This window comes from Ornithorhynchus anatinus, chromosome 12 (assembly GCF_004115215.2).
Source record: "Ornithorhynchus anatinus isolate Pmale09 chromosome 12, mOrnAna1.pri.v4, whole genome shotgun sequence".
NCBI lineage: Eukaryota > Metazoa > Chordata > Mammalia > Monotremata > Ornithorhynchidae > Ornithorhynchus > Ornithorhynchus anatinus.
In genome coordinates, this window is record NC_041739.1 from 34,776,693 (window position 1) to 34,785,998 (window position 9,306).

At 48.5% G+C, this 9,306-nt stretch overlaps 1 long non-coding RNA gene across 1 annotated transcript; it reads left to right on the forward strand.

The window, feature by feature from the left end:
• Window positions 1-2,086: 2,086 nt before the first annotated feature.
• On the forward strand, window positions 2,087-3,757 carry LOC120638746. Its single transcript, XR_005660649.1, has 2 exons — window positions 2,087-2,227; window positions 3,561-3,757. It is a non-coding gene; the product is annotated as an uncharacterized LOC120638746 (long non-coding RNA).
• The last annotated feature ends 5,549 nt before the right edge of the window (window positions 3,758-9,306 follow it).

Genomic DNA, 9,306 nt, shown 5'->3' on the forward strand with positions numbered 1-9,306 from the left:
TTCGCACCAGTAGCATCAGGAGAAAGACACAGATAAATGCAGCGCCTTAATAAAATAGAATCATCAATGGGGACCTCTGGCAGGGCTCAGTGGAAAGAGGGAGCCAGAGGTCGTGGGTTCGAATCCTGCCTCTGCCCCTTGGCAGCTGGGTGACTGTGGGCAAGTCACTGTATCTCCCCCCGCGCTTAGCACTGCACATAGGAAGTGCTTCAATACCAACATGATTATTATTCCCTGGGCCTCAGGTCCCTCATCTGTAAAATGGGGATGAGGACTGGGAGCCCCACGTGGGACAACCTCATTCCCCTGGATCTCTCCCAACGCTTAGCACAGTGCTCTGCACGTAGGAAGCACTTAAATACCTACGTTATTAATCCCTGGGCCTCAGGTCCCTCATCTGTAAAATGGGGATGAAGACTGGGAGCCTCACATGGGATGACCTCATTCCCCTGTATCTCCCCCAGCGCTTAGCACAGTGCTCTGCACGTAGGAAGCGCTTAAATACCAACATTATTATTACCTGGGCCTCAGTTCCTTCATCTGTAAAATGGGGATAAAATACCCGTCCTCCCTCCTAGACTGTGAGTCCCACGTAGGGCGGGGCCTGTGTCCAAAATGATTTCCCTCAATTTTCCTTCTGTCCTTTTCTCATTTTATATTCACTCCCGTAGGGAGCTTATCCTTCTCACGGCCTCAACAGGCACTAACACGTGCCCCGCTCTGCCGCTTGTCAGCTGGGTGACTGTGGGCAAGTCACGTCCCTTCTCTGTGCCTCGGTTCCCTCATCTGTAAAATGGGGATTAACTGTGCGCCTCACGTGGGTCGACCCGATGACCCCCGTATCTCCCCCCGCGCTTTGAACAGTGCTCCGCACCTAGTAAGCGCTTAACAAATACCAACATTGGTCACTTCACTTCTCCGGGCCTCAGTTCCCTCATCTGTAAAATGGGGATTAAGACTGTGAGCCCCACGTGGGACAACCTGATCACCTTGTAGCCCCCCAGCGCTTAGAACAGTGCTTGGCACATAGTAAGCGCTTAACAAATACCACCACCATTATTAACACGAGGATGACTATCAAATTCATGCATTCGATCATATTTATTGAGCGCCTACTGTCCCGCACCTCCCGCTCTACCCGGCTCACATTTTTCCTTCTCCTCAAGGCAACCTATTCACCGAGCCCCCGCCCTCTCGCTCATGCCGTTCCCCGGGTCCAGGACTCTCTCCCTTTTCAAATCCAACCGCCCCCCTGCTCTCCTCCTCTTCGAAGCCCTTCTGAAATCGGATCTCCTTCACAGCGCCTTCCTTGATTCATTTCTAACCCTCCAGCTCGCGCTTTTTGCTCCTTCCCAGCTAGATGACTGACCGTGCCCTCTTCCCATTGCTCCTTCCGCCCACCCTTCCCCCTGCCGAGGACTCCCTCCCCCTTTAATTAATTAATTCACTCATTCAACAGTATTTATTGAGCGCTTACTAAGTGCAGAGCACTGTACTAAGCGCTTGGAAGGGACAAAATCCGGCAGCAGATAGAGACGATCCCTGCCCAGTGACGGGCTCACAGTCTAACTGGGATGCTAGCTGGGAGCTTAGCATAATTGAACAATTCATTCATTCAACAGTATTTATTGAGCGCTTACTAAGTGCAGAGCACTGTACTAAGCGCTTGGAATGGACAAAATCCGGCAGCAGATAGAGACGATCCCTGCCCAGTGACGGGCTCACAGTCTAACTGGGATGCTAGCTGGGAGCTTAGTATAATTGAACAATTCATTCATTCAACAGTATTTATTGAGCGCTTACTATGTGCAGAGCACTGTACTAAGCGCTTGGAATGGACAAAATCCGGCAGCAGATAGAGACGATCCCTGCCCAGTGACGGGCTCACAGTCTAACTGGGATGCTAGCTGGGAGCTTAGCATAATTGAACAATTTATTGATTCAATAGTATTTATTGAGCGCTTACTATGTGCAGAGCACTGTATTGAGCGCTTGGAAGGTACAATTCGGCAACAGATAGTGACAATCCCTGCCCGATGAAGGGCTCGCAGACCACAGCTCTTTCTCTCTCCATAGCCTTTCTGAAAGCTCTGATGTTTTTTTCCTTCTCCTCGGATTACAGCCTCAACACGTTGGCCCCGACTCCGCGCTTTCACCCCCAGGTACCCATTGATGCCATCACGCCCACCCGCGACACTTTTGTCCGCCCTGACTTCCAAAAATTAATGTACGTATCCCCTTTTTCTTCTCACTCATATTTGTAAAATTATTTTTAGCATCTGGCTCCCCCTGCTTGCAATGAAACTATGCCATGCTGCTTCTCTACGGCGAACAGTTAGATATTATAGCGGGTGGCAGGGAAGAGGAAGCAAAGAGTGACAAGTGAGAGGAAAAACATCATGTCACCTCGCCGTAGGCGGAAAACGTGTCTACCCACTCTTGTGTGGGAAGCCGCGTGGCTCAATGGAAAGAGCCCGGGCCTGGGAGTCAGAGGTCGTGAGTTCTAATCCCGGCCCCGCCACTCGTCAGCTGGGTGACTTTGGGCAAGTCACTTCACTTCTCTGGGCCTCAGTGACCTCATCTGTAAGATGGGGATTAAGACTGTGAGCCCCACGGGGGACAACCTGATCACCTTGTATCCGCCCCCCGTGCTAAGCACATAGTAAGTGCTCAACTAATACCATTATTATTATTATTACCATACTTTCCCAGTGCTCTCAGCACACTGTAAGCACTCAAATAATGCCACTGATTGATTGACGGGGCTCATTATGGGTAGGGAACGTGTACGTTATTCTATTATTTGTACTCCCACAAGTGCTTAGTATAGTGTTCTGCACACAGTAAGCGCTTAATAAATACCACTGATTGATGGGAAGTGTGTGAGAGAATGCGTGGGAAGGACACAATTTCATCAGATAGCCAGCAGGAGATGCACAGTGTAACAGTGTACTGAACGTTCATTGTTAACATCGAGAACCGAGGGGAGGTGTCAATCAGTGGTATTTACTGAGCACCCACCTGTGTGCAGAGCACTGTACTAGGCACGTGGGAGAATGCGACAGAGTTGATAGACTTGCTCTCTGCCCAAAAGTCAGTCAGTGGTATTTACTGAGCTGTGTGTGCAGAGCACTGTACTGAGCACTTGGGAGGGTACGATATACAATGTAACAGGCACGTTCCCCGCCCACAACGAACGTACACTCCTGGGGGAGCTTACGGTCTACAGGGGGAGGCAGATATTAAAATAGACTAGGGATAGAGGCTTGGGGCTAAGGAGGAAGACAAAGGGTATTCCAGAGGCTGGTCATTTTCTAGGAAATCGATTTTTTGGCCTGAAACTCATCCAGGTGCCGGGAACTGAGTCATGTCAGCAAATCAGGTTGGTGTGAGCCCTGGTGGCTTCACAACTGAGACATATTCCTGAATGTACACTGATAAATAGGGTATAAAGGGCCCTACTCTGGGATGAGGTCAGCGGGCCTGCCAGGAAAGCACTGGGGGAGCAGGGGGAAGGGTCTGGAGGTGGAATTAATCAATTATTTCATTCATTCATTCAGGTGCTGAGTGCAAAGCACTGTTGCGAAGGACCGTCCCACCTCCAGTTGACCAGAACATAGTGAGATCCTCCACGTGACATGTGACATCTTAATATCATACTGGAGTCTTCTCCCCAGTTTAACTGATTAGAGTCTGGGGGCAGCCTCTCCTTACACTTCTCCAAACCATTTTCCTATAATGAATGGATTTAATGAAATGAAAGGAACCGTGGACATTATTGGAGAAGCAGCATGGCTCAGTGGAAAGAGCCTGGGCTTCAGAGTCAGAGGTCATGAGTTCGACTCCCGGCTCTGCTACTTGTCAGCTGGGTGACTGTGGGCAAGTCCCTTAACTTCTTTGTGCCTCAGTTCCCTCACCTGTAAAATGGGGATTAAAAGTGTGTGAGCCCCACGTGGGATGACCTGATGACCCTGTATCTCCCCCAGCGCTTAGAACAGTGCTCGGCACCTAGTAAGCGCTTAACAAATACCAACATTATTATTATTATTCATATTTCCCTGGTTTTCCCCTCAGGACTTTTCCTTTTCCATCTCTCTCATCCCTAGCCACTTTCCAGTCCTTCTAGACTATAAGCTCATTGCGGGCAGGGAATGTGTCTGTTACGTTGTTATATCCTACTCTCCCAAACACTTAGTACAGTGCACTGAAGCGCTTCATAAATCCGATCGACTGACTGATTGACTGATTCTCATATCCTTCTCCACTCCATAGGCCTGGAAGCCACAGGCGCCACTTGTCTGCTGTGTGACTTGAGCAAGTCATTTTACTGCTCAGTTTCCTCACATGTAAAATTAGGGACGAAGACTGTGGAGCCCCACATGGGACAGGGACCGTGTCCAACCTGATAACCTTTTATCTCCCCCAGCGCTTAGAACAGTGCTCGGCACATAGTAAGCGCTTAACCAATATCATCGTTATTATTATTTATTGTTACGTCCTCTGTTTCTGAACCTTCCCCTCCCGGGAGTTCTCCCGCTCTCTCTCCCAGGTGAAGGGTTTTCTTCCCCCACCTACCTTCACCCTCTTTCATTCAATAGTATTTATTGAGCGCTTACTATGTGCAGAGCACTGTACTAAGCGCTTGGAATGAACAAGTCGCCAACAGATAGAGACAGTCCCTGCCGTTTGACGGGCTTACGGTCTAATCACCCTCTTCTTCCTTACCCACCATCACGCTACTCCCCGATTCTGGTCAGTTCAGTGGCTTCCTGCTTTCTTCTTAGAGAAGCAGCGTGGCTCAGTGGAAAGAGCCTGGGCTTGGGAGTCAGAGGTCATGGGTTCGAATCCCGGCTCTGCCACTTGTCAGCTGGGTGACTGTGGGCAAGTCACTTCACTTCTCTGTGCCTCAGTTACCTCTTCTGTAAAAATGGGGATTAAGACTGTGAGCCTCACGTGGGACAACCCGATGACCCTGTATCTCCCCCAGCGCTTAGAACAGTTCTCTGCACATAGTAAGCGCTTAACAAATACCAACATTATTAATATTATTACTTAAACAGAGCCTAGTCTCTTCCAGCCTGTCCCCTGGAGAAAGGCCTCTGTGGCAGGGTCCCCAAACTAGCAGCTCTGGTCTCCATGGCTGCCCAGCCGATGCAGCGGAGGACTTGAGGGGCCTGTAGCCTGGCTGCTTGAAGCACAGGGACGGGGCAGCGGGCTCTGCTAGCTGTGGTGTTCCCCACGGGCCACCACGGAGGGGATCAGAGACCCCTCATCATTTCGTCTTAATGACTGAGGCGTTCGTTAAGCACTCACTGTGTGCCGGGCACTCTGCTGAGCGCTGGGATGGATACAAGCAAATCGGGTCGGACACCGCCCCGTCCCACATGGGACGCACAGCCTTAATCCTCATTTTCCAGATGAGGTAACTGAGGCCCAGAGAAGTGAAGTGACTTGCCCAAGGTCATATAGCAGAGACGTAGCGGAGCCGGAATTAGAACCCATGACCGTCTGACTCCCGGCCCGTGCTTTATTCACTATGCCACGCTGCTTCTCCATCTCAGGGAGACAGCGAGTGCTGAATTGGGAAATGGATCCTCAGTTGGGGGCAGGAGGGAGGGAGTAATTTCAGATTATTTTCTGTGTCTGTTCTTGCTGTCATTCATTCATTCAGTTGCATTTATTAAAAGCTTACAGTATGCTAAGCACTGTGCTTGGGACAGTACAAAGGTAGCTGCCTTCCTAACCATCAGCCCCTCTCCTTTCGTTGCGCAGCTGAGTAGCACTTGGAGAAATTCACAGACCTTTGTTTGTGAGCAAAAATGTACAATTTCTCTTTCAATGCAAACAGAGAAGGGCCAGCAGATGGATCTCTCTACCTAATGTACAAACGACTTCACTAGCCAGCCCTTGTTCTGCCAGGCATTACGCCCAATAGAAAATGTTTCCGAGATGACTGGCCCTTGACTGAGGTTCATTTAGAATTTCTCAAAAGATAATTGGACCGCCAAGTGCTCGGAAGCTATATTTAGACAGGTCCGTGTCCAAGCCAACTCAAATCAAAGCCTCCATTGAATACTGGGGGGGACTGCCTATATCACAGATCCCGTTTCCCCATCTCTCTTCTCTCCTTAGCTATTATAACAGAGTGAGTGTTGAGGTCAAACATCGATAAAGCTGGGTTCCCCATCTTTTCCTCGGTTCCCGAATGTCTGCTTTGAGATTGAATTTGAGATTACCAAATTATTTGCTGTGGATGCTAAACGGGGGGGTTGGAGCTGTTTTAGTAATGATTCCTTTGATGCCCCAGGAGATTTGCAATGCAGCAAGAAAATTTACAAGTCAAAAGTCCTTTGTTTCTACCCAAATTAGTAAAAAAACCTCCAAATACCTCAGGTGTATATATTTAAGTTTACCTTCATGGGATGGTAAGAGATTTCTGCTTCTCTGTAACATTACGCAATAAAACTGTATCTGACTTATTTGGTGTTATTGAAATTCTGTTTCAAAAAAGGGTAAATATACCCGAGCATCCGCAGGCTTTTCAGACACAGAAATGACCATCAGAGGGGATATGAATGACTGCGTCACTCAGCAAATGCGCCAAATGCCTGAAGGTTTCGATGTATCCCGTCAACTGGAAACACACTTTCTGCCAGTTCTGCCAGTCTTGGTGGGATTCAGGGCAGAAATCAGCTCTTCAAACATTCTAATAATAATAATAATGTTGGTATTTGTTAAGCGCTTACTATGTGCTGAGCACTGTTCTAAGCGCTGGGGTAGACACAGGGGAATCAGATTGTCCCACTTGGGGCTCACAGTCTTAATCCCCATTTTACAGATGAGGTAAGTGAGGCACAGAGAAGTTAAGTGACTTGCCCACAGTCACAGAGCTAGAAACAACCGTGGTTGTTGATGCCTGGAGTGAAATGAATGTGCAGGAAGTATCACACTAAGCTTGTTGTGGGCAGGGAACGTGTCTCCCAACTCTGTTGTCTATTCTCCCAAGCACTAAATACAGTGCATTCTCACCCTGAATTTTTGAGCAGGTCAATTTAAGGTGATTAATAATAATAATAATGTTAGTATTTAAGTACTTGCTATATGCCGAGCACTGTTCTAAGCGCTGGGGTAGATACAGGGTGAACAGGTTGTGGCTCACAGTCGTAATCCCCATTTTACAGATGAGGTAACTGAGGCACCAAGAAGTCAAGTGACTTGCCCAGGGTCACACACCTCAGCCACAACTGTACCTGCGTCAGTGCGATTAAAATGACCATTTACCTCCTAAAGTGATCAGAAGGTCCAGTTTAAATAATCCAGCCCCAGATTTCTTTAGGAGTTGGCCAGACTCCACTTTAAATTCTTTGGAAAACGCTTGCGTTTCAAAAAATCCTCATCGGTTTAGATGGGGTGTGTGTGTATGGTATTTTTTTTAATGGTATTTGTTAAATGCTATGTATCAAACCCTGTTCTAAATACTGGGGTAAGTACAAGTTAATTGGATCAGACAGGGTCCCTGTCCCGCATGGGGCTCAGAGTCTAAATAGTCAGCTGTATTTATGGAGTGCTTAGTGCACGCAGAGCACTGTACTAAGCATTTGGGAGAGCATAATAAAGCAATAGAGCACAATATTGTTATGGCACATAATATCAGTTCAGTAGTACAATACAGTACAATATAGCAATATTGTAAATAGAAGGGTTCTCCCTCTAAATAGGAAGAACAGGTCTCCCCATTTAACAGTTGAGGAAACTGAAACATAAATAAGCTAAGTGACTTGCCCAAGGTCACACACAGCAAGCAATTGGCAGATCCGGGATTAGAACCCAGGCCATTCTGACTCCCGGGCCAGTGCTCGCTCCACTAGGCCACATTGCATCACAAATACCGTGCGTGTGTGTCTGTGCGCACCTCAGCTGATAGGAGGGGTCACAGAGGGAAGGTGGTGGGTGACGGGAAAGGGAAAGGAGAGTAATCAATCAATCAATAGTATTTATTGAACGCTTACTGTGTTCAAAGCACTGTCCTAAGCGCTTGGAGAGAACAATATAAGAGAGTTCCCTGCCTACAACGAGCTTACAGTCAAAGAGCTTACACTTGAAATTTCATCTTTTCACACCTTGCAAGTGGGAAAATACTGGTAAGTTTTCTCTTGAGCAGACAAGCACAAAACCTGGAGTTCCTCAGAAGTCGATGCTACACAACACTCACATTTGCTTAATTCCCACTGTCACCTATTCTGCACCGATTTTTGCTCACCTTTTCTTGGAAAGGGTTGGGACTTTGAGGGAGTGTGTGTGTGTGTGTCTGTGCGCACCTCTGCTGATGGGAGGACTCACAAAGGGAAGGTGGCGGGTGACGGGAAAGGAGAGTAATCAATCAATCAATCAATAGTATTTACTGAACGCTTACTGTGTTCAAAGCACTGTCCTAAGCGCTTGGAGAGTACAATATAAGAGAGTCCCCTGCCTACAACGAATTTACAGTCAAGAGGGTGTTTTGTATATGTATTCATTCAATAGTATTTATTGAGCGCTTACTATGTGCAGAGCACTGTACTAAGCGCTTGGGATGAACAAGTCGGCAACAGATAGAGACAGTCCCTGCCGTTTGACGGGCTTACAGTCTAATCGGGGGAGACGGACAGACGAGAACGATGGCACTAAACAGCGTCAAGGGGAAGAACATCTCGTAAAAACGATGGCAACTAAATAGAATCGAGGCGATGTACAATTCATTAACAAAATAAATAGGGTAACGAAAATATATACAGTCGAGCGGACGAGTACGGTGCTGTGGGGATGGGAAGGGAGAGGTGGAGGAGCAGAGGGAAAAGGGGAAAATGAGGCTTTAGCTGCGGAGAGGTAAAGGGGGGATGGCAGAGGGAGTAGAGGGGGAAGAGGAGCTCAGTCTGGGAACGCCTCTAGGAGGAGGTGATTTTTAAGTAAGGTTTTGAAGAGGGAAAGAGAATCAGTTTGGCGGAGGTGAGGAGGGAGGGCGTTCCGGGACCGCGGGAGGACGTGACCCGGGGGTCGACGGCGGGACGGGCGAGACCGAGGGACGGCGAGGAGGTGGGCGGCGGAGGAGCGGAGCGTGCGGGGTGGGCGGTAGAAAGAGAGAAGGGAGGAGAGGTAGGAAGGGGCAAGGTGACGGAGAGCCTCGAAGCCTAGAGTGAGGAGTTTTTGTTTGGAGCGGAGGTCGATGGGCAACCACTGGAGTTGTTTAAGAAGGGGAGTGACATGTCCAGATCGTTTCTGCGGTAAGATGAACCGGGCAGCAGAGTGAAGAATAGACTGGAGCGGGGC